This window comes from Tupaia chinensis, unplaced genomic scaffold (genome assembly GCF_000334495.1).
Source record: "Tupaia chinensis unplaced genomic scaffold, TupChi_1.0 Scaffold000354_1, whole genome shotgun sequence".
Lineage (NCBI taxonomy): Eukaryota > Metazoa > Chordata > Mammalia > Scandentia > Tupaiidae > Tupaia > Tupaia belangeri.
Window position 1 is genome coordinate 6,691,670 of NW_006159849.1, and position 25,478 is coordinate 6,717,147.

At 41.0% G+C, this 25,478-nt stretch overlaps 1 protein-coding gene across 1 annotated transcript in view; it reads left to right on the forward strand.

Annotated features, from left to right (window-relative positions):
- The first annotated feature begins 36 nt into the window (after window positions 1–36).
- Window positions 37–25,478, forward strand: part of PIP5K1B (phosphatidylinositol-4-phosphate 5-kinase type 1 beta) — a 360,249-nt gene continuing 334,807 nt past the window's right edge. Inside the window, exon 1 of the mRNA XM_006152466.3 lies at window positions 37–226. The gene's annotated coding sequence lies outside the window, so the exon portion shown is untranslated. The remainder of the gene's footprint in view (window positions 227–25,478) is intronic.

Below are 25,478 nucleotides of genomic sequence, written 5' to 3' on the forward strand. Positions count from 1 at the left end.
GCGCCCCCGCCGAGGCGCGTTCGGGGCGAGTTTGATCCCGCTGCTCCGGCCCAGGCACCTGCCTCCCCCGGCGCAGCCCCCCAGCCCGGGCCCCGCCCCGCCGACCCTCCCGCCCCTCGCCTGCACTGCTCTCTCTACGCCAGGGGAAGCGGCAACATCCCGGTAACTTGCGGACTGTGGCGCAACTGGTCTCGGCAGCGGAGGCTCCGAATGCTGCCCGGGTGAGGTAAGTTTCCTGCGCGTCCCAGTCCCTCCCCTCTAGACCCTCTTTAGGGGCTTGCGCTGGGGGGCACTCTGTCTCAGATGAATCCTGGCAGTCTGTCTACGCTCCCACTTTGTTCGCGTTGTGCTGGGGTGACGTGGAGGGGGCGCCCGTGGCCACCGAAGTGGGACCATCGTTCCGCGAGGGCCACAGCTGCGTGCTCTCCGCGGGCACCCACCCTCTCGCCACCCGGAACCCTGGGGCCACAGTGACATTCGCAGATCGCTCTGGTCACTTAAGCAGGAGCCCCCTCCCCTTTTCAGGGGAACCCACAGAGTTTGGCAGCAGCAGGAGAGGTGGCCCCACCACCCTTCCCCGGTACTAAACAGCGGCGAACTTGTGAGGTGCCCCGGCATGTCAAGAGGGGCTTTCGAGTGGGTATTCTGGTCATTTCTGGCGCCGGAGCCGGATTGAACAGGTGCGGTACGGTTCAGCCTAACTGCAGTAACTGACTTCTGCGTGTCTCTGGCTCTCTCCCGGAGCCGGGTCAGCGTGACGCTTCCACATCTGGGGAGGAGGGTGGGAGCGTGGGGGCAATGGAGAGGCAGAACGCTCAGGTTTGATTTGCCACTCCGGTGCCAGGAGTCGCCAGAACAGAAGACAACAAATGTCTGCTTATCTCTCATCTATGCAGATGAGCGTGTTGTCATTTCCGATCCCCCAGCTCTCCAGTCTCTGCTGCCCGGCATGGTTGGGTAGGAACCTGTTCCAGAGAAGTTGTTTGGGTAGGCTCATGAATTCTTTCATCTCATCTACTGAAATCAGGGCTCCGAACAAGAAATCGCTTGTTATTCTGATGCTTTTAAAGGGAGTGTTGGAAGACAAAAAAATAACGCCCACCACCACTTCTCTCTGACATTCGGAGACCGCTGGAGGCCCTAAGTCTAACGTGAAGGACCCTTAAGGGACCGCTGGGGCTTCGGGATGTTTTCTCGTGCAAGGAAGACGTATTCCTTGCATCAGTCCCCCTGAATTATTGGTTTGGGGACCCCCTTCAGTCCACTGATGAGGCGCATACAACTAGAACTTCTCCCTTGTTCTGTAGAGAGGCTGAAATGTTCTGCGGTTCTTGGAGTGGAAAAAAAAGCCAGGTTAGTTTCATTAAAACTCTGCTATGACAAAGTGGATAGTGTTCATGGAAGCTTTTGTCAGGGCACTCCCAGCTGAACGGAGACCCTAGCAAAGATCTTCCCCAGCCTGGTTGGTGCCAGCATGAATTTGAGTAAGCTTTAGCAGCATCCCTGAGCTAAAGAAAGCCCGGGTTCTGCCTACAGCAACTGACTGAGGACTATGTGATAGATGGTCAGAGGTCGATATATGATGACGTCTTACTTGGGAAGGGAAGCTGTCAAGGAGTCACTGATACAGCACATCATCTTTTTGTCTAAATTCAAAAAGACCAGGGGATGTAATAATAATGCCTTACACTTGCATCAGCGCCTTCCAATTTATGACCGTCTTTCAGTATTCACGTGCTTCTAACTATTTCTAAGGAAGGTGGGGCAAAGACTAGCTCGTATTTCCAGGACCAGTGTGATGTTGATCAGGGTAACAGGTGACTGGGCTAGGTTTTCTGTTATAACCCAGGGCTGGTTCTGTGGCTGTATAAAGTTTTATGTTTTTCAATGGCCAGGGTCCTGCCTTCATGGGGGTCTGGATAGGTTCATGAATTGCCGTTCACATTTTACAGGTGCAGAAACTGAGGCTTAGACAAATGACAGGAATTTTCTGTGGTATTCTGTTAACTTAGCGGAGTTGACAAGACTGAACTCGGCTGGTTGTCTGGTCCATTGCTTTCTGCATTATGCCACATCCACGGCTGATAATCGGGAGGCTGTGTCGTGGATGCCGTGGTACACTAGGGGCCATTCAGCCTACTGGCTGGTGACCCGGGCTCTAGTTCTAGCACTGTACTTCCTTGTGGGACCTGGACCAAATCACATCCCCAGCAAGTCTCAAGTCTCTCAGATAGAAAACAAAATGTTCACATTAAATGAAGTTCTTCATTCCTGCCTAGCATGCTGTGCTGTCTACTCTGGTAGTTACAGCCCAGCGTTAACATCGCCTTTAGGGGAGAAAAACGTTTTTTACTCAATCTCTACTAAGGGATTTAGCTAATTATTGGGCTACCAGAAAAATCATGACCTTTTTTTTTTTTTAAATAGATGCAAAATGTGTCCTGACTTTTCCAACAACCCAATACCTATTCTACCTTTAATTTCATCCTCCCCACTTTCGCCATGTGTCCCTTAGTGAAGGGAAAGAAAATGACAAGTGCACATTAGCTTAACATCTGTATTGTTTTGTACCAGTATTTGATTTGAAAATAGTTTGAGCAGCTGAAGGACTCTCAGATACATACCAGGATTTACTTGAATATCCTAAAAATGAAGTCAAACCTTTTTTCCTTTTTTAAGCATCATAGAGTAAGCACTCAATACATTGTTGTTGAATTAATGAATGAAGTGAATAAAAACATTCAGAGGGAAAACATAGGCGAGAAACATAGGAAACATCTCACCACGTGAATTCCCAATGAGTAAGATAGCTTACCTACAGCGTGTGCCTCCTGAACGAGGCAGGCATGGAGGCTCATTGTCCTTCCCTTTGCTGACCACATCATAGAAAGGGTTTTTTCTTCCCCCCTCAGTATGGATAAGAGACTCGTGCCATCTATGTCATCATCTTTGGCTTGCCTCCTTTTAGATGTTAGTATTGTGTAGCTGGATTGTCAGATTCCTAGAAATTGACTTTTACCATTTTATGAACCAGTGTATCTTGAGGTGGAGAAACCAACCACTCCTTTTAAAACAGGGCACCGAGTAAATTTCAGCACATGCTAATACTGACTCGTGGTTTCAGAGGGGGAACCTAATTAACAAAACCAACCTGGTTTCTGTTCTCTTTAAAGGTCCTCTTTTCTTTTCCCCCTTCCTTCCTAAATACAGAAAAGTAGGGTTTTATGTTGAGAAGAATGATGACAAAGAGTACAATGGGTCTTAAATTTCATGAACAGATCCTGACATTTATAATGAGGACTGAGGTATGATTCCTATTGTTATAGTATTCAAATATTAACTAGTTTAGAGATGCATACCTTTTTATGGATATAAAAACTGAAACTTAGGTTGACTTGTGTATAATCACACAGATGGGACCAGAAATGTTTAAAAAGGTTCAAATTCAAGACTACCAGGAGTTCTATGGTGAAGATACATTTTTAACTTTTAGAAATCATAGAGGGTAACAGAAAACATGTGTTGCTAATAATTATTAGAGAGCATATTTGAATATAGTTTAGTATTTCTATTTTTACATTTTCTTGTCCAAACAGATACCATTAAGGAGAAAATGTCTGTTTTTATCTATGATGTATGGTTCCCTTGGCTTATGTACAGTCAGACTCAAAATTAATATTTTGCTCCAATCAATGCTTCCAGAGAAGGGACTGTTGGTATAGAAACACACAAGTGTCCTGGTTTTCTAAGCTGCTCTTCCTGGTAAATAAAGCCAGAAGCCAAAGGTGGCCCTGTTGTACAGTCGGTAGAGTCATAAATATGTATACATTTAATTTGCATTTGTATTTTGCTTGTACTTCTGTTAATGGTGAGTCAGAACATTTAATATCCTGGAAAATAATTTTCCCCCTATGGTCAGAGCCTTCATTACAGTTACTCTGTGAAAAAATCAAGTCCTGAATATATTTGTTGCTGAAACTTGTTCTCTTTGTATCTAGTGCATTAACTGGAGTTGGAAGGACTTCTTTTATTTTTTAAAACGCTGCCCAGTAAGGACTGCACTTTATATAGCTCAGTTGTTCATTTGCAGTCTTATCTGTGGAGCAGGATGTGTTACTTTCTTCTGAACTCTAGGGAAACTGGGGAGGGAGGAAACCTTTTGTTTTCTTTCTCTCTTCCTTTTTTAGTTATGTATGTATTTATTTATTTATTTTGCCATAGGGTGTGTGTGCTTACCAGAGAAGAGAGAAGGAGAGAGGGAAAGTGAGGAATCACCCCCAAGGGGGTATGAGCACACAGTCCCTTCTCCTCCATTCTTCTTTCAGGATTTTGAGCACATACACACATGTGCCAGTGTGATTTTCAAGCTGCCATGTCCAGGACTCCAGTTGCAGTTGGCCCTGAGAGATTCTAGCCCCTTAACCACCATGCCAAATGCTGGTCTTCTCTTTTTTCTTTTTAACATCCATTTTAACCAATTCATTGATGAAAGTTTTGAGCAACTATATGGTAAACATTTAGCTGCCCTTGACAGGGAATCTCATCAGTCATGTTCCTTTCAGTGTAAAGGATGAAGTTGGGGAAAACAGGCTTTATTTTGTGCATTCTAATCTCAGTTGTATCTACTTCTGCATAGACTCCACTAGAGGTGTGTAAAGGAGATGATTACATGGGAAAACCAGGAATCCTTCCCAAATTAGGTTATTCTTGGGAAAATTTGAAACATAGACAGTAATTGAGATACAGTTGCAGGTTCGCTCAGCTGGTAGTGCCTTGGTACTGTCATCTTAAGTTGAAACAAACCCACACTTGAATAAACAACTACATTAAGTGTGTGCTAGTCTTATAGCAAGTCTTCTGTATTGTGCATGGACTGAATAAACAATGGGTATGCAGTATGTTTTGAGAAATTTGCATAATGCATGAACAGTAAGTTCTTGACACTCATTTTCTCTAATATTTTTAGAAAATCAATTGTGCATTTGGAATGAAATATAAAGTCTTGAGTGTTTCATTTGCCCTCACTTTAAAAAATGGGTGTCTAGGGACCAGCAGTTGGCATAATGGCTATGTCGCTGAACTCCCATGTAGTCAACCGCAGTTCGAGTCCCAGACCGGCTGGCTTAAACTCACACCGGGCATGTGTGCATGTGTGCCCAAGATCCTGAGAGAATGGAAGAGAAGGGATTGCAGTGTGGCCATCCCCCAAAGGGGTGATTTCTCACTTTCTGTCTCTCTGTTTCTCTCTGTCTTTCTGGTGAGTGCATGCACCCTATAGCAAAAACCTCTCAAAAAGAAAAAAAAAAAAATGGGTGTCTATATCTTCCATCTTCCAGGAAAAGGTTAGGGTTAGCATTGCAAGTCCTAGAGAATTACAGAGTATAATTACCTTGAATTGGAACTAAAGTTGAGAGACAGGACTGGACATATTTATTTTGCTGGAAAAATGGTGATATTGAAGCCCTTACCATCAGTAATGCTGAGCAAAGGGTTTGGAGAAGTGGATGAAGTTATAGTTAAGCTATAAAAATATGTTTTTTGTTTTTTTCCTTCTTTGACAGACTGGCACATGATATGCAATGAATTCACCGGGTTGCATAGTGGGTTTTTGGCATTTCTTATGCCTTTTTTACTACTATTACATTTTTTAAAAAATAATTATTTCATTTTATTTATCCATTCATTTAGTTTTTAATTTGACCAGAGAGAGACAGAGGGTGAGAGTGAGAGAGAGAGGAAGTGAGAAAGCAAGCCACCAGATTCAGGACTCAAACCCTCGTCCGACATGTGATAGTGTCCAGTGCCTTAACTACTACACCACCTGCTAGTCCCACTGCTATTACTTTTTAAATAAAAATCCATGTTGGTATGGTTTAATGATTTGCCCCCAAAGTTTCATGTTTTGGAATTTGATGTTGAGAGATGGTGAAGCCTAGTGGTTGGAGACTGGCTCATGGTGATTGTAGCATGACAGCCACACTCTCGTGAGTAGATAAATGGCGCCTCTCAAGACCCAGTGAGTTCTAGCTCTTATGAGAAAGAGTTAGCACCAGCAAGAGCTATTTACTGTGAACACTCTCACTCTCTGCACACACCTGTCATCCTCTGCTTTCGTCAGCTTATGGCCAGGCCTACACCTTTGGACTTTCCAGCCACTGAACTTATAAGTCAATAAACTTTATGTAAGTCAATAAACCCTTACTTTTTTTTTTTTTTGAGAGGTTTTTGCTATAGGGCATGTGTGCTCACCAGACAGACAGAGAGAGACAGAGAGACAGAAAGCGAGAAATCACCCCCCAGGGGGGATGGTCACGCCGCAATCCCTTCTCCTCCATTTTCCTCTCGGGATCTTGGGCATGCACGCACACGCGCCCGGTGTGAGTTTAAGCCACCAGGTCCAGGACTTGAACCACGGTCGACTACATGGGAGTCCAGCAACACAGCCATTACACTAACTGCTGGTCCCCAATAAACCCTTACTTCTTTATAAGTCACCTAGTCTCAGGTATTTCTGTTAGCAGTGAGGTAACAGACTAGGACAAGTACTGACCAGCATGATTTCTGGATTACTTTGTTCATAATATTTGGTAATGAAGGAAATGAGAAAAAACAGCAACAAATAACCAGCAACTAAAAAGCAATACCATGACCTCATTGAGGGATTATTAAGCATGTCCTAGGTGTTTAGTAAATATTTGTCAAAGGAAAAGGTTAAGCATCATGTTTTATTTATATTTGTATTCTTGGAACTCAGTACTATGTCTGAAAAATGATGAGTTAATAAAGGTGTACTAAACAATACATGCATCTGAGTGGATATTACTCTTTAAAATCTTGGGGTGTTTCATAATTATATGAATGTTTCTGTTATTTTCTGAACCATTTTAGAAGTATCAGGCAAGTGGAAATACATTAGTTTCAATGGTTTGTAATGGTCCTTCATTTAAAAAGTTATAAATGGTATTTATTCCATTTCTCATTTAAAAATTCCAACCTTTTTAACCAACGTAAACCTAACAATAACTTTTATGATTTCCTTAACAGAAAGGATAATCTAAATATGAAATTTGCCCTAATTATCTTTAAATATATGTTAAGGGCCCAGAGTAACTTAATAGTAAGTTTGGCTCAGAGTACCCAAACAGAAATAGACTTCAATCTTTCCTAATTTAATTAGCTTTAATATCAACTCTTCCCTGGGACTTCTCTGATCATCTACCTAAAGAAGCCCATCATCATATGGTTTGTTCATTGGGTACTTAAACGTTTAGATGTTTCGCTTGTTTTTCTGCCACCATGTCCAAACTGGAGCCAAAATTATGAACTCCCTGAGGGAAGTGGTCATGGTTCTTGAACACCGTTGTTTCTAATGTTTGGCTCAGTAAATATGGAAATGAATGAAATGAGTAAGTCTCACTCACCTGTCACAATGAAATGGGTTGCCATTGAGGTCATTCAAGCCGAATCAGTTCGGCTGCAAAGACAATGCTTAAATATTTGCCATGGCAGCTTCATTAGGATGACAGCCAAGCCCTCTAGGAGGAGGAGATAATTGTTTAGGTGTCTATTAAACAGTGAGTCTTTTTATTTACTAAAAAATTAGTAGTAGAGAACAAGTAAGTGAAATTATCGCGTACAAAACAAAACATCGCAAAACTGTTAAAATGGGCTAAAAGGTACCTACATCGTAGACACGTGTAATTCCTAAGATACCTCAGTGATAATATACAAGGCAGATCCTGTGATGCTTTGTGTCAAGTTTCTCAGCTTGAGCTGGCTTCTCTTTAAACGTTAGATAAATCGATAGATTATCCAACGCCATGGAAGATGCCGGGGCAGTGGTTCTCAAGTGTGGTTCTTGAACTAACAGTATGTACATCACTTGGGAACTTGTTTGAAAGGCAGATTCTTATGCTAACCCACAGGTCACCTACTCTTTGTGGGTTGTGGTTCGGCAGTGAGTGGCAGTAGGCCTCCATGTGATCCTGGTGCACACTCAGTATTGGCAGTGAATGTTAAGTCTGTAGCTCAGTATCCCCAGGTGACTCTCAGGGATACCATCTTTCTGCCCCAACATAAATGGGAGGGGAGACATGAAAAATTTCATTTTCATTGAAAGTCTTACTAGCTCTCACTCCAAGAGCTAGTGGTTGTCTAGGAAAAAGAAACAGTGGTTTTCTGACAGTTATTAGACTATTTCAAGTCAGTTTGATACACTAGTTCTTTAAAAAATATTTTTATTATTTAATTTTATTTATTATTTAATTTTTTAATTTGACTATAAGGAGATAAGGAGGCAGGGAGAGTGAGAAAGCAAACCACCAGGTCCAGGACTCAAACTGCAGTCAGCCATGTGAGAGTCCAGCACCTTAAGCACCATGCCATCTGTCAGCCCCAATACACTAGCTCTTGATGGATCCTATGGCCAAGACAGTATTGAGTGCTTTGGGGAACACAAAACAGGGTAAACATCCTGGCCATCAAGGAGGTTGACTGTGCTAAGAATATATCCTAGGCATTTCTCAAGGCTGGTTTTGTTTGTTTGTTTGTTTGTTTGTTTCATTTTTTCCGTGTTCCTGCAAGATGGACTGAAGCATCCTCAGGGACAGAGAAGGAAATGGAAACCTAGTCAAGATTAGTAATAACTTGCTTATCAGCATAGAGCCAGTAAGAGAAGACACTAAGCTTCTAACCCTGTTTTTTTGTATTTTTTTTATATTTATTTATTTTGCTATAGGCCATGTGCACTCACCAGAGAGACACAAAGCGAGGGAAAGTGAAAAATCAAGCCACCAGGTGTGGGACTCCCACGTGCGAGTCCAGCCCCTTAACCACCCTCACCACCTGCTGGCCCTTGGCTTTTCTGTTTTTAAAGCTTACACTTTTTCTTTGTTTCATGTAATACCTCAAAACATAGTTTTAGAATAAATGTCTTAAAAAGAAGAAGATAAATGAATTTAAAATTTCTATCTCCGACATAGGTCTCCCTCTGAACTTTAGACTGCATAACTGGTATTACACTCGGCTATCCCAAAGGCACCTCAAATCCAACGTGATAATGTTCTCCATACTTAGTGCTCTTGCAAGGTTTCCAGCTCTGCTGGCTAAGACTTGCCACTAAATAGCATGACCAGAATCTTCAGCCACATCCTCAATTCCATCCTTTTACCTACCACATCGAATTCATCACCCATCACTATTGATTTTGCTCCCTGAATATCTCCCCTATCCATTTGCTTCTCATCATTTCTGCTGAATCTAAAGTAGCCAACTTATCTCTCTGCTGGACTCTTGCCAGAACCTCACCGGTCCCCTGAGTCTGCTCTGGCTCTCTCCTAACCCATTACCCATAGTGCAGCCAGAGCACTTGAGATGGCTGGAGCGGAGCTGAAACCTGGATCTTTACCTCCTTCCTTCTCCCAGCCCTTCCCTCAGGGAAGCAGACAGATTCTGACCTCGGGGGCTCCCTGGCTGGTGGCCATGTGAACCCTTGCACAGCATCTGAGGACTTGTTTTCCCAGTGGTCTCCCACCCTGATGCCTTTGCTCTCCTACAGTCATCCGGTTCATGCTCGTAACTGCCCTTGGCTTCTCTTAGGGGTGCAGGATGAAAACACCAATGCGGTTTTAGGGACTTGCTCAACTCACAAATACTAGGATCTCTTAGAGTTTACTGGGAATCTCTGAAGGTGTGCTCACTCATCCCAACAGGGAGTCAAAGATTGCTGCACCAACCACAGTTGGTCACACACTGTACTTTAGTGTCTGCCCAGCATCACGTTTGTGGCCATGACAGAGGACAAGTGCTCCAACAATGAGTTGGAAGTAAAATCGAACCCTCTTCCAAAAGTTATCTGTCTCTGTCTCTTGACTGTGGCTTATCCTGGCAGCTTTGAGAAGAAGGCCCAGGGCTACTTTGCATAACTGGCAGAGTAGACACACAAGCCTGGCTTGAAGTCCATCCTCCCTGTGCTTCCTTAGAACTGAAACCAGTTGAAGGGCCGGACAGTGGCACAGTGATAATGCAGCATCCTGCGAGGCTGCCCCACAGGGGAAGGGTCCAGATTTGTGTCCAGGGATCTCCTTGAACATACCAGGTGCATACGTGCCCATAATCTAGGGTGGCTGAGGATGGATGGCGGCATGGGAATTCTACAGAGGGTGCTTGTCTCTCTCTTTCTCACTCTCCCCATCTCTCTCATTCATAGAAGAAAGAAACAAGCAAAAAAGTTGAAATTGGTGGAACAAAAGACTCCACGGTGGTGCAGGATGGGGGGAGAGGAGCACACAGCTCTGTCCCAGACTCTTCACTGGCCTCCCATTGTACCTGAAGTTGAGCTCCACACCAGGGGCTGGTGTGCTTTGAGGGTCCTCTGTGGTCCAGGTCCTGCCACTGCATTCTCAGCCCAGCACTCCGGCATCTAGCCATGTGAGCACCTGTCAGCTCCTGACCCTCTGTGCAACATGGGTGTGGCTCCTTGGGTGTGTTCTTCATATCGACTCACCTGAATGTGCTTTGGGTCAAGGTTCCCTTTGGAAGAAAACCTTTGCTCCCTCTCTACAGTCTAGGATGGGGTCAGCAGTCTGCTCTTCAGGAAGGACTCAAACTGTGATGACTTAACTCATTTCTTCTCTCCCACCAGTGAATTGCTTTCCCCACTGCATTCCCAGCAGCTAGAATAGTTCCAGCAGATATGAAATTTTCTTCAATAAATAAGTAAATGAATGCCAGCACCTTCACCTTTATTTATTTTTTTTAAAAAAGTTCTTTTGTAAATGTTCAGCAAAGAAAGGAAATGTTGAAGAGATTATGAGTAAGTCTCCTCATACTGCCAGTCCTGACTGTGGACTTTCAACTTTCTTTGCCACTGCCTCATCCTATAGCTGCCAGGATCTTCATTTCTATAATGGTAACTGCAGTTATCCCCAGAAACGGCTACCCCAAAGTCGTCATGTAAACTATTTTTGGAAGGGTACCCAAGATAGCAGTATCCTTGTTTGCCCCTGGAGAAATGAACTGGCTAGCTAGCAATGGAATGGAAGCTTCTCATCACTCTGAATTTTGAACCATATGTGTAAATTACTTATGTAAAAAATTAAAAACGGTAAAAAGAAGAGATAACAAGGGATGTGCAGGGATAGAAAGGATTTTTATTTAGAGTAAAGATGGAGATGCAGTTGAAGGAAGTTGTTCCTGAAAAGTTCTTATCTTTGAGGATACAGCTCGTTATTTCTGACTCCCCTCTGCATGTCTATGGAGAATTATGGGGCCTCTACTTACAGGGGATTTTATACCGTATAACTTGACTTCAAGAGGTTTGCCTGATCTCTCCCATCATGAAATGTAACATTAGATCTCAATATAAAGGCTAAAATAGCCTAATTTTTTTAAGATAAAAGCAATTACTGAGGAAGGAGTTAGAGGCTAAAGTATTCTCTTCAATGACTTAGGTATATTTTAGATGGAATAAGAGACAGGGTTGTAGCATCCTTTAGAAACTGGGTGAGATAAATTGGCCTGACCTAAACTTGCATTTAGTCTTTGCACATGGCTTTTTCAGTTGTGAAGTCACATTTGAGCTGTAAATAAGAGAAATAACACCCTTTCTCGGTCAGTTCAGCCTACTGTAATAAAGTACCATAGACTGGGTAGCTTATAAACAATAGAAATGTATTTCTCACAGTGTTGGAGGTTGAAAATCTGAGTTTGGGGAGCCAGTATGGTTGGATTCCGTTGAGGGTCCCCTTCTTGTTTGCAGACAACCATCTTCTCGTAACTCAGATGGCAAAAAGAGAGCGAGTGTGCTCTGGGATTCTTTTTTAAAGGACACTGATTTTATTCATGGAAGGTCTACCCTCATGACTTAATCACATCTCAAAGATCCCATTTCCTAGTACCGTAACTCTGGGGAGTAAAAAGGGGTGGGACACAGTCATTCACGTGACCCTTCATGGCCCACTCAGTGCCCTGTAAGACACACATTTTGTATTGAAACCACTATATACATAGACACAGAAATCATAAATACCAACCCAAAAGCTTCATGAAAGATTTAACTATACTACATGAAATGTCTTCTCCTATTCCCTGATAATGTTTCTTGCTATCTCCAACCTCTACCAAACACAGATCATGAACCACCAAATTGATTTTACCCTCTAGTGCTGCCCATACTCTGTGCTCAGACCTGGGGCATGCATTTACTAAGGGGCCGGTCCTGACTACATGTTTAGCCCTCTCTCTACCCCTATGGACTCACAGAGAACTGTGAGTTAACCAACAAAGAGACCCTTTGCGATTTCAATTTCTGTCAGAAAGGCTTGGTGAAACTTGGAGAATGGGTACCTGATAAACTTGCAGTTGGAGAAGAGCGACTCATAAGGCCACCTTGTCAGCCATACAGGATCAATAAGCTTAGTAAAGCTTATGAAGTATGACCATTAAACATCTGTATTTTTTCATGTAATCCTTAAAGTATTACTAATTTATTTGAGCAACAGTGTACATATTGTGAAGAAAGATCACTTAAAAAATATGTCAGGCAGGCCATCCTATGGTGCGGTAGTTAAGGCAGCTGGATCCCACATGGCCAATTGCACAGTTCAAAGTCTGAGACCTGGCAGCTTGAGAAACACACATTGGTCGTGTGCATATGTGCCCAAAATCCTGAAAAGAGAGAAAGGTGGAGGAAAGGGGATTGCAGCATGCTCATACTTTATGGGAGGTGCTTTCTCTCTTTCTTTCTCTGGCTAGTATATGTGCCATCTGGCAAATAAAAGGAAAAAATAATGTTGGGGCAATATGACAGTGATTTAAAAACAGTTTTTATAGCCTGAAATTCATTGAGACATCAAGCCCACCCATTTTAATTGGCCACCTGAGCAATTAAACCAGGGTACTCCTGGAGACCCAGAACTTTAGACAGGCTGTTTCACTTCTAGAATAAAATTCCCAGTTGTTGAGGGTTCGCTTGTCCCTTGAAGAGTTACTATGGTCAGTCTTTTGATAGGAAATGTCCCCCAAGTTGTTGCATCACTTCCTAATTCTTTAAAATGCTTTACAAAACAGAGTATGTCTTTTACGCTGTAATAAGTGACAGATTTAGGATCCATTCAAGAATACAAAGCCTTTTGCCCTTACCTTGCTATTTTTGAAAACTTGTTTTTTTTGTTTGTTTGTTTGTTTGTTTTTAAATTTTTGGGTCGGTGAGGACTACTTCTGTAGTTTTCAGCACTGAACCCCTTATTGTTTGCTATTCGGAATTTGTGGTGATCTTGAAAACTAGACAGCAATGTATTGTCTGAACTGTGTTTCCCAAATAGACTCGTACAATTCTTTATTTGTAAAAACAGTTGTGTGACTTTTATTTTCCCTAGCTTCACCCACTATGTTACTGAGCATAAAATGTTAAATATGGCATTTGTGACTACAATGGGGAGAGGTAGAATGGTGCAGAATATTTATATATTATTGAAGTTAGTTGGTCTAATCAAATTCAATTATTAAAACTTTAGGAAGATAAATGGAATTCCCATGATAACCACAAAATATTGAAAAAATATGAGAAAGGGATTAAATAAGTCAATCTAAATATGAAACAAGATAATAATGAGAAAATTATAGCCAAACATGTATCAGATATGTGAAAAAAGTAGCAAAAATGTTAAAAGTGATTTTTTTGTCAGTATTTTCTTTTTTTCTCTTAATTTTAAAAATTTTTTACATCAATCGTTGTATATCTTTACAACATTGAAAATAAAATTTCCCAGCACAAATATCCTGTTATTCCAGTCTAAGAAATTATCATACACATTATCATCAGATAATTTCCCATCTTTTTTTCCACTGAATGTTCTTGAAAATTTTTTAAAAAAGGAGGGGGCTTTTGAATAGGCATGACTTTTTTCTTTCTTTTTATAAAGTTTATTATTTTTTGTCTGAAGCAAAATTTCATAGACTTTCACTTAAACATCATGGTATTTCGTGGGAACTTAGATGATAGTTTTATTTTATTTTTTAAAATTATTTTATTTTAATTCTTTGTAAGTTTGCTATGGGGTACTTGTGCTCACCAGAGAGAGGGAGGGAAAGTGAGAAAGCAAGCCACCAGGTCTGGGATTTGAACCCCAATTGGTCATGTAGAAGTCCAGCGCTTTACTTGCCATGCCACCTGCTTCTCCAACAGTTTTATTTTTAATGTTTTGTGCCTTTAGAGGTTGTAGACTACCAAAAGTTTTTGTCTTTTACCCTTGAAGAAATTGCCTAGAAAAGTTTTCTAAATCTTCCTGATTTCCATCCTCCATTGGAAAACAAACTTTAATGCCTGCAATAAATCAAGTAAGGTGAATAATGAAAACATAATTTATTTTTAAGGAGTGAATCACTCTCCTTAGGCTTATGAGTTCATTATATGGAAACAAAAACTCCTAGAGTCTTTACATTGCCAAGCTATATTTAAATGGTGCCCTTTGATTGTCTTTCCCAAGATGAATAGTTTAGACAGGGCAGTGAAGATTTATGGAAAATGGAGCAAGTGGGAAATTAGTCTTTCATGCTAAGACTTAGGAGAGAAATGACTTTTTCTTATGTTTGTTTCCAGAAAACAGAATGGAAATTCAGCTTTTAAGATTTGCGTACAGTTGGGCTTCATTATTAGTTGAACAGTGTCTCAGAAACTCCCTCTCCCTGCATGACAAGTCATAATGTAAACACAGTGCATCATTTCATTTTGTATAAACTTGATACATAGGACAGTCATTCCCACACTAGTGAAAAGACTTCTGGAATTGTTTTGGAACTGAGTGTTAAGTACCCTACAAATGTGCTTAGCAGCTTGAGAGATGATCACCAGCACTCCCTCATGTTTGTATTTGTTTCTTCACTTGTCTACTTCTTTTCCCTTTGTTCCGTTCACTCCTGGATCCCCAGCACCTAGAATAGCATCTGGCACAAAGATGGCCCTCAGTCAGCATTCATTGAATGAATTAATTCATTCATTCTTACACTGTAATTGTTTTCACATCCACTTCCAAGCTCCCCCTCTGTTTTAAAATGTCAATGGCCTAGCTTCTAGTTAACACTACTTCAGGTCCTTTTCCTAACAAGCAGCCTTGTTTGTTATAAAATTTTGGACTGTTTTCCCATCTCTTGCTTTTTTGGTTTGCAGCATTTACAGTAATTCCATAACTTTGTGCCCTACTCTCTCTTAGACACTCATCTGTCCTAATCTTACCTCTGCTATGAATCTGAGCTTGGAGCTGTCAGCATTTAAAAGAAATTCAACCTGGGACCGGCCGATGGCGTAATGGTTATGTCACTGGATTCTCACATAGTTGACCATGGTTTGAGTCCCAGACCTGGTGGCAGGGTGCATATGCATGCGTGCCCAAGATCCTGAGAGGAGAATGGAGGAGAAGGGATTGCCACATGGCCATGTCCCTGGGGGGCGGAGGGTGATTTCTCGGTTTCTGTCTCTCTCTGTCTCTCTGGCAAGTGCATGCACCCTATAGCAAAAATCTCTCAATAAATAAATAAATAAAAGAAGAAAACCTCAATCTATCTCCCTTCCCAAGTTCTAAGTTTTCATCAAAGATGGCCTCATTCTTTTGGGAACCAGCAGTGAGCGTAATGGCTGTGTCACTGGACTCCCATGTGGTCGACCATGGTTCGGGTCCCAGACCCGGTGGCTTAAAACTCACGCCGGGCGCTTGTGCGTGCGTGCCCAAGATCCCGAGAGGAGAATGGAGGAGAAGAGATTGCGGCGTGACCATCCCCTCTGGGGGGTGATTTCTTGCTTTCTGTCTCTATGTCTCTCTCTGTCTGTCTGGCGAGCGCACACGTCCTATAGCGAAAACCTCTCCAAAAAAAAAGATGACCTCATTCTTTTCACCAACTTTGAAAATTGTAGCATTACTTTTACTTTTTTCATTCCCTTGTCTGTGAAGGTGACAATTAAAAATACACACACACACACACACACACGCGCACAAACACACGTACACACACATACTCAAGAGCTAGACTAGCACAGCAGTAAAATGCAATGCTCTGCAATGTGAACCCACATAGGAAGGTTCTGGGTTCATGTCCAGAACCTTCCAGATCCACACATGCCCATGATCCAGGGATGGCTGAGGCTGGGGTTTTGGTGTCAGGACCCTGTTGGGTGTGGGCTACCACCTTCTCTCTCTTCTTTTCTCATGGAGAAGATAAATGAATTTAAAAAATTTTTCTCCACTTCTCACCTCTCTTGCCTATATTAGCATTTCTTACCTGAGGCACTGTAGCGGCTACCATACTTCCACTCTGCTCCTTTTAATTGAGTATAATTAGCTGCTCCCAAAGATTATAATTTTGTCATTGCCATGCCTAAAACTCCCTTGAGGCTTTGCTGTGCTGAAATCTCAATGCTCTGAGTTGGCCCATAGAACTATCTGCAATCTGGCCCAGGTTGATTCTTCACAATTGTCATAGTCACTGTTGTCACGGACATGGTTGTGGTAGTATAGCAGTGATACAGCTACCGTTTCTTTCTTTCTTTTTAGCATTAAAGAGTGCCAGCATCCAGAAAGAGACAGAAAAAGAGAAAGAACCCTCTAGGGCATGGTCACGTTATAATCCTTTTTCCTCCATTTCTCTATCCCTTTGGAATTTGAGACGTGCACACATTTGCCCAGCATGTTTTTCAAGCCCAGCAGGGCTGGGATTCAAATTGCAGTTGGACATAGGGGATCTGGCTCTCTTAACCAATGTCTTACAGAGCCAGACCAGCAGCTACCATTTCTTAAACTTTTACTCCATACCAGGCACAACACGTAAGAAGAGTGAAACCATAGAGCTTCATAGCGTGTTTGAAGCTGCATAATGTGATAATGGATAGCGTGGGTATGGGTGGGAGTAGATAGGGCTGGAGAGGTGTGTGGGGCCCTACCATGGACATCTGCTCAGCTGTGCCAGCTAGTGCAAACTTTTCTCATGTAGGTAATGAAGCAACAACTGGATGAGTTTTATGGACTGTGATGAGCTTATATTTTATTTTAGATCAGCAATATAAGCTAGTTAGAGAAGTGAATTATTGGCTCATTGGGCAAGTCATGATGCATTTTTGCATAGAAAAATATGTCATGACTTTCCAGACGACCTAATAGAAGTGAAAGAAAGTAGAGGCAGAGATACTAATTACAGGAGAGGCCAGGACCTGAATAAAGGTATTAAGGTAGGGAAGAGTGAACAGATTTGAGATTTAAAAGGAAGAATTTCTAGGACTTACTTGGTAACCAGCTGGCCATGCGTTATTGAGTTTCTGAGTTTACTTTTTTTTTAAAAGCATTATTTATTTAATTTTTTCATTCATTTATTTTAATTTGACCAGAGGAAGACAAACTCCGAGAAAGAAGGAAAGTGAGAAAGCAAGCCACCGGGTCCAGGACTTGAACTGTGGTTCGCCATGTGGGAGTGTCCAGCGCCTTAACCACCATGCCACCTGCTGGCCCCAGAGTCTCTGAGTTAACTTTTGGCTGGAGTGGCCAGAGATAGGGAGTGATGTACAACTGAGAGAATGCCAAGAAGTAGCAGCATACATGACAGTGCTTTTAAAAAATCATTAAAAAAACCCAGAAAGTACGACTTTATCCTGATGCAAAAAAGTTGTGAATTCATGTATATTCTTTTCATAATACTAATTTTCCATTAATTCTTGAAACCCCTCTATATATGGTGTAGAGGCAGGAGGAGGCAGGAGGACTGTGATGGTGAGTTCTACTCTGGACATGCATTGCAGACACCTGTGGGATATCCAGGTAGACTGACTGTCAGGAGGGCAGTCCATGATGAAGACCTGGCTGTGTTATGGTCATATGCTCTGAGCTGTCATTCAAGCTACGAGAGTGCATGAGATGGAGTTTCCTGCAGGACATCCAGGTGGAGAGTCTACAAGGAAACTGTGTGAGTGTGGATATAAGGAGGGAGGTCATGATGGAGACACAGTGTTATGAGCTTTTGCCAGTGACTAAAGCCATGAATTCAAGGAAACTTCCCTGCAAGGGTTTATATGATAAGAAGAGAGAACGTCATTCCTTGGTCTTCATTTGCAATCTCCTATCTCTGCTCCTTGGCTTTTTCTATTTCATTCTTACTGCATTATCTTGTACTCTGGTACAGAAGTGACACTAGATTTTCATGATACCACATATGTCCTACTGGGAGAAGTCTTCTCTGCACCACGACTTTTTCCCCAGAAGTGATTTTTCCGGCACTTATTTTCTTTGTTGTTCTTGCTCTTACAACTCTTCTAGAGATTTCCCTTGAGGCACACTTTGCACTTGTTATCTCTCCAAGCAGACTGACTCAAGTCCTGACAGCAGGGACCACATCTTTGCCCACTTTGTGTTCCTTCCCACCCAACCGAATAGCTCCAGTGCCTTCTAACACATTAACTTCTCCTCCTACTTTTTACTGATTATTTTTATTTTTATTTAGAAAAATGAAGAAAGAAAGATGAACAACTGAAAGTTCTGTACAGGTTGACCTTAGTGGATGTACCTTGTGCTAAACCAAACTATCTGTTTATGGTCAGTGGCGTAACAGTAAAATATGATACTCTGTGAGGCTGACCCTCACAGGAAGGTTCTGAGTGTGTGACTAGGGACCTCCCTTAGTATGCTGGGCCTGCATATACCCATGCCCATGTGGGGCTGGCCGAGGCCGGGGGCGGATTGCAGCGTCAAGACTTGGTTGGGGGTGTTGTCTCTCTTGCATGTGAAATAAGTAAATAAACTTTACAAAAAGTGCCTGTTTAAAATGTATTTGTAGCTGAACATTCTCACTTAAAAAAAAAAAAAGTAGTTATATTAGCAAAAAGGTCCACAAAACAAATGCAGAATTCTTCACATTTATCATTCTCACCAACACTCTAGAGGAAGAGAAGACACATTTTGGTAGCTCCCCTGCACCTACTGTATTGCTTTTTGTGAGCAGAGTTTATCTCCTGGTTTCGTTGGGTCAAGCTTCCTGTGTTTTTACATGAGACTTTGCATACATTTGCACAAGTTGGATTTGGATACAGTGAGAGCTCTAGTTAGAAAAGCAGGAATTCTGACTCATCCTGCCCCTCTGTCCACACTTTGGTGACCTCTGGCCAAGTGGCTTGACCTCTTTTGTGTCTTTTTCTTTTTCTCATCTGTGGGTTCTATACTGTGGCTCCTGACCTAGTTCAAAGGCACATTGTGAGGCCAAATAGAAGGATGGCCTTTGAGGTTCTTAGAACAAAAGCATCACACACATGAGAGAATGTATTTTATAGGATTCATGGAAAGAGGTCAGGCTTGGGGCAATCACCTTTATAGCCATGGATAAGCAGATCTGAGCCAAGGAGACCCATAAAAAAGAGATCTCCTCTCTTATCCCCAGAGGCCAAGGGTAAGAGTAGGCTTCTTTACTAAAGTCCAATGAGAATTCCAGAATTGGACATTGAAAAACACCCTTAACATGGGTGAAGAAAACAGTGTGCTTTTTATCTTTAGAAAGAGATGTAGAAGATTATTGGAGAAAGCAGAGCTATGTGTACTTGTTAAAAGAATGCTGGTGGACAACAAATAAGGTCCAAACTAGGGTGTGATGTTCCAAGGACTAAACAAGTTCATTGCTTAGTCCACTTAGATTAGTATGTGGCTCTCACCGTGCCTTGCACAGTTCTTGCTGATAAAGGTGATCGGTGTTTCTGTTAGTGCTGCCTAATTAGACAGAATATGAAAATCTCCTAGAAGTCATCTGGAAAACATTTTCACACCTATGGAATCTTTAAGGTTGTTTGAATTTGATTGGGCATTCCTCACAGGGTAATAAAAACTCCAGTTAATACTAGAAGTATTTATAATCTGATGTCCATTATCAAATGGCAGAGGTCTGACTGGTTACTGACATGGTAATACCTGATCAAAGATGAGGAGAACTTGCAGTTTAACAACATGGGCAGAGGTATCATAGCATTGAATGGGTATTCATGACACTGTATCTACAATAGAGACTAAAATATTTTTATTATTTTTTAAAATTATTATTTTTTTTGTACCAAGCCTTGCTGTGAACGTAGTGGCATAATCATAGTCATACAGATGCTGTTTCTCTATCTTCTGTCTTTAGAGTTATACTATGAACTAAGCATGGTAAACTTGTTATGATTGCAAACTATATTGAAAATATTAGCAACTTTGGGGCCAGCAGGTGGTGTGGTGGTCATGCCAGGCACGTGTGTGTGTGTGCCCAAAATCTCAAGAGGAGAAGGGATTATGGCATGGCCATCTGCTCTGGGGTATGATCTCTCACTTTCTCCGTATCTCTGTCTCTCTTCTTTCTGGTGAGTGCATACATGCTATAACAAAAACCTTAAAAATAAAAAGGAAAGAAAAAGAAAATATTAACAACCTTAGTAAAGTAAAAGTGTAGCTAACAGAAGGTGGGACTTGAGAGCAGAAAGGAGAAAATTAAGGTGCTAATTGCCTCATCTCCTAAAATGGGGGAGTAGGATGTAACTGTGAAAAGTGAGAAGTGGTGCCATCTTGTGTTCCCTTGCTCTGCAGCTTCATCAACTTTGTATGTCCAGTCTTTTTCATTGGCCGGTGACGAGGTGTCTAGAGGTGGCTCATGGTGGTTTGGAATTGCATTTCTCTAATGGCTAATAATGTTGTGTGACTTGCTTTGTGTTGATTTTCATTCTTACATGTTTTCTGGTGAGGTGCTAAACTCTTGTGCTATTTCTGATAAATTTTTTTAGCATGCATAGAATTTTTAAATGCATAGTTAAATCTATGAATAGTTTTATGTCAAAACATAAGTTGGTAGAAACATAAATGATGACTTGAATACTTAAAATTACAAAGATATTAAACAGAAGGATTAAAACAAAAATGTAGCAAACTTTGAGAGGAGGTCAGAGTAGTGTAAAAAGTATCCTAAGTATGGATCAAGACCTAAAGATTTGTGTGTGTTATGAAGATAACCATTAAGAGATCAAAACAGAAAATTTTAATGACAGTTGTGTTGGGAGAATGGAATTTGTGACAGGGACGGAAAAAGAAAAAGTTGGTTGTTTTCGTGAATCTTTTAACTGAAAGAACTTCAGAAAGTTCAAAGAAAAATGGAACTGAAGTACAAACTTATTTTGGTACAAAAAAATTGAAATTAATGGGGAAAATTTTTATAATAGGCATTTTCCATAAACTTTTTGATGACTCTTCATATTGCTTGATACATTCCCTTGTACATGTACTTCCTTGATAAGATTAACTCGTTGGTATAATGGTAATAAGAACATAAAGATAAAAGCACCATAGAGTAACTAAACATGTGTAGAGGGTAAGAAATAAATATTATAAAATAAAAAATACTGAGGAAATCATCTTTGATTAGAGAATTATATAAAGAAAAGAGGGGTCTTAAAATGAGTCAGTGCTGTTAAGGGCTTTATACCTACTTGGGCATTTACTACTATTCTAGATACTTTTAAAATTATAAACATGAGTTAACTTGTTTAATACATCAACCCATAAAGTAGATGCTATCATTACCGTTTTATAGATGAGAAAACTGAGGAGCAGAGATATTGAGTATGTTATTTGAGGTCACACAGCCAGGTTTCAAAGCCATCTGTGTGACTACGATGCCGCATTTTACCTGTAGGGAGGATGGTGACACCCCACAGTCATACAGTGGATACCACTTGATCCCAAGAAGACTTGTTCTCTGAGGCCATCTCCAAAAGAGTTACTTTAATTTATTCATAATTCAAAAGATACTTAAGTTCTTATTAACATAGTGCTAGGTACTAGGATTATTCTGATCTAGTGCAAGAGATAAAGAAGCCAGCAATAAAGAAAACAAATATATGATATGAGATGAGATGCTATGGGGAAGAATAAAGCAGAATAAAAAGAAGGGGAAATTGTGGTGTTGGCCCTGAGGTTATTTCCATTATTTTAGAATGGAAAGTTGGGGACTCCTTTCTGAAGAGATGAACATGAACATTGTCTTAGGCCATTTAGATGGCTATAGCAAAGCACCATAGACCGAGTGGCTTAAAGCAACAAGCATTTATTTCTCACAGTTCTGAAGGCTGGGAAATCCAAGATAAAGGTGCCAAAAGATCCAGTGTCCACTGAAGAAGGCCTGCTTTCAGGTTTTCAGACAACCATCTTTCCACTGTAGTCTCACACGGCAGAGAGCAAAGAAGTGGAAACGAGTTCTCCATGTCCCCTTTACAAGGGCACTAATCACATTTACCAGGGCTCTGCCCCCATGACCTAATTACCTCCCAAAGATTTCCACCTCCTAATACTGCCACATTGAGGATAAAGAATCTAACATAGGATTTTTGGAGGATCATAAACTTTGAGTTCATAACAAACATAGACTTAATGAAGTGAAGAAGCAAACTGGATATATGGGGGAAAGAATCCCAGTGAAAAGGAATAGTAAGGCAGAGTTTCTTTAACCCATTTGAGGTACCAGGAGGAAGCAAGGATGGCAATGCCACGGAAGGTCAGAGGAGGGGAGAGTTCTTAGGTCCAAGGCAAGCAGGGCCTTATAAACCAGATAGTAACATTGGCTTTTCTACTTACTGTGATGAGAGGGTTGAGTGAAGGCAAATAATTTTCAACAAGGACCTGCTGCCATGTATCTCATGAAGAGGTAGTATTTCAAGAAGAATCTTGAAGCTGAGAGCATTTTGCTGGTTAATGAAGGTTTGAATGAATGAAGCACCAGGAAAGTCAGGTTCTCTGTGAACGAGTAAAAGTATTTGCATCCATGGTACTAATATGTGCCTTCTCTAAAGGTGATTTATTGGCTGGTATAGTAAATTGTAGCTACATAGAAATCATAAGTCATAATATGGTCCTGAGCGCTTCCTATATTTAGTGACATTAATACATTAAACCACCATTTCAAAGTTTTTTCTTGGGGATGGCAGGTGGCATGGTGGTTAAGGGTGCTGAACTCCCACACAGCTGACCACAGTTTGAATCCTGGACCTGGCTAGTTGCTTTCTCTCTCACTCACTCTCTCTCTCTCTGGTCAAATTAAAATAAATAAATAAATAAAGTTAAATAAATTAATTCTTTAAAAATTAAGGAAAAAATAAAAACTTTTTCTTAGCTATAATGTAGTAATTGCAAGGATACATTAGGGAATCTTTAGATAAATGGCCATTCTATTGGGTTGTCGGAAGAGTCATGCCATATTTTTTTCTGTTTTCCTATGTAAAAATGTGTCATGATTTTTCCGACAATCCAATAAATATCCAAATGTATTTATGTTCTTATGTTGTAATATTGTTCTTATAAGAACTTTTTTTAAATTATTATTCTTCAGCTAAAACAGCGGGAGAGAGAGTTTAGTATACATGCATTATACCCAGCCGCAACTGAGAACAGAGCTAGTCCAGAATTTCACAGGCCCAGGACAAAGAATCAATAGGGGCTGTTTCAATAGGAGCAAAGTAGGTCTTTGTAGGGGCAGTCTCAGGGATCAGATGGCAGTGGAAGTTCTAGATCAACTTCTAGACAGTAGTGTGCAGTCCAAAGACCGGCACCAGCAACTCTGGTCTCTTGCATCCGCGTTTCTGCTCCTGTGGCCCCATGGGTGCATAGCTGCTTTATCTGTCTTCATTTGCACTTCAGCCTGTGCATTGCTGCTGCTTCCACCGGCTCTCATGACATGGCAGTGTCTAAGAAGATTGTGCTATGGATGTGAGCCAGGATGGTTTTGATTCACTTACCCACCTGTCTACCTTTTTATTGTGTATTTGGTTGTGGATGAATGTGATATAAAGAACACAAGACAATATCATTTTTAAAAGGGATATATGTAGGTAATAATACACAAAAGGTCAACAAAATTTGAAGCACTGAGTACCAACAATGAGGAGCTGGGATGCCTGAAAGATCCAGTTGATGCTTTCAATAAAGATGAAGATAGGACTATTGAAGAAATACTCCTCAAGACTAATTAGAATTAACATCGTATTCTCCAGAAGTGAACCATATCAGCAGATGAGATTTATTTTTGGATTAAAAAACTTAATGGAAAATTTTAAATCTACTGTCATAGCCTATATCTGTAATACTCACAACAATAATTTTTAAATTCTCTGTATGGAGACAGATTTCTCAATTCTTAACCAATGTCGCACTTTAATAAACAACTGAAATCCTGAAAAGCAGAGAATGTCAGGAGTCATCATAATGGAATTTGGCCTTCACAGTCTTGAGAAATAAAAGTCTTGAGATTATCACTCCAAGTTATATTAGAACAGGACAATAAATACCAAGGAATCTATTTAGAGTCTTTAAAGTAGGTAGGTAGCCATTATGTGTATGCTAAGTACAGATACAAATTAAGTAGGTTAGAAACAGGAAAAAGTGTTGATCTTATGATGATTAAAATTTTGAATATGGTGGTCCAATATTTCTCCTCTTTTCACAAGAGTGAATTACCTTGGAGCCAGATAGACCATTTCCTTGAGGTCTTAATTGAAATCTATTCTTCCTTACTGATCTTTCAATCATTAACAAGTAAGCAGATATGACCTCCATAATCACCACTGCAAGAAGTGTTACCTTTAGCACCAGCCTCTGGGTCCCTTTCAATATTTATGACAAGTTGGTTTCGAGGATCGTATGTCATGTCTGAGTGGTGCTTTAGAGTTTTAGAAGCAGTTTCTAGAATCCTTGATATCAGTCTAAAGTCTTAGTTCAGTTTAATGTAAGTTTATGAAGTTCATGAATATCTGTCTCTCCGATGTGATTTCTGATATTCCTATAATCTGGAAAGGATGTGTAAGTTCATGAGGAAGAACATGAGAAGTAGAACTGATGTTGCATTGTATGCACTGGACAGGACTAAAAATGATGCAATCCCTTTGCCTTCCCAATAAAGAACAACCACTGAAATGAGACTAATTGTGTCCACTTCAATGGGTCGAGAGAACTAGCTGAGATTAAGAAGAAATATCGGTAGTAGAATGAAGTACATAAATGATACGTCCTCTTGTACCATTATTTTTTCTTTTCTTTTTTTTAGAGACTTTTGTTATGGGGCACATGTACTCACCAGAGAGACAGAAAGTGAGAAATCACCCCCCAGGGTGGATGGCCCACCCCCCAGTCCCTTCTCTTCCATTCTTCTCTCTGGATTTTGGGCATGCACACGCACATGCCTGACATTAGTTTAAGCCACTGGGTTCGGGACTTGAACTGTGGTTGACTACATGGGAGTCCAGCAATGTAACCATGACACCATCTTCTGGCCCCTCCTCTCACTTTTTATATGCAAAGCATTTTGAAAGGTGCTGAGGGCAAAGGAGACAACATTTAGAGTAAGGGGCAGGGGTTGGGAAGCAATCACAAAAACACAGGAGTGGCCCTTGCCCTCAAGGAATTTACAATAGACTGGGGGAATCAGACAGACACAATTAATTAGGGAAA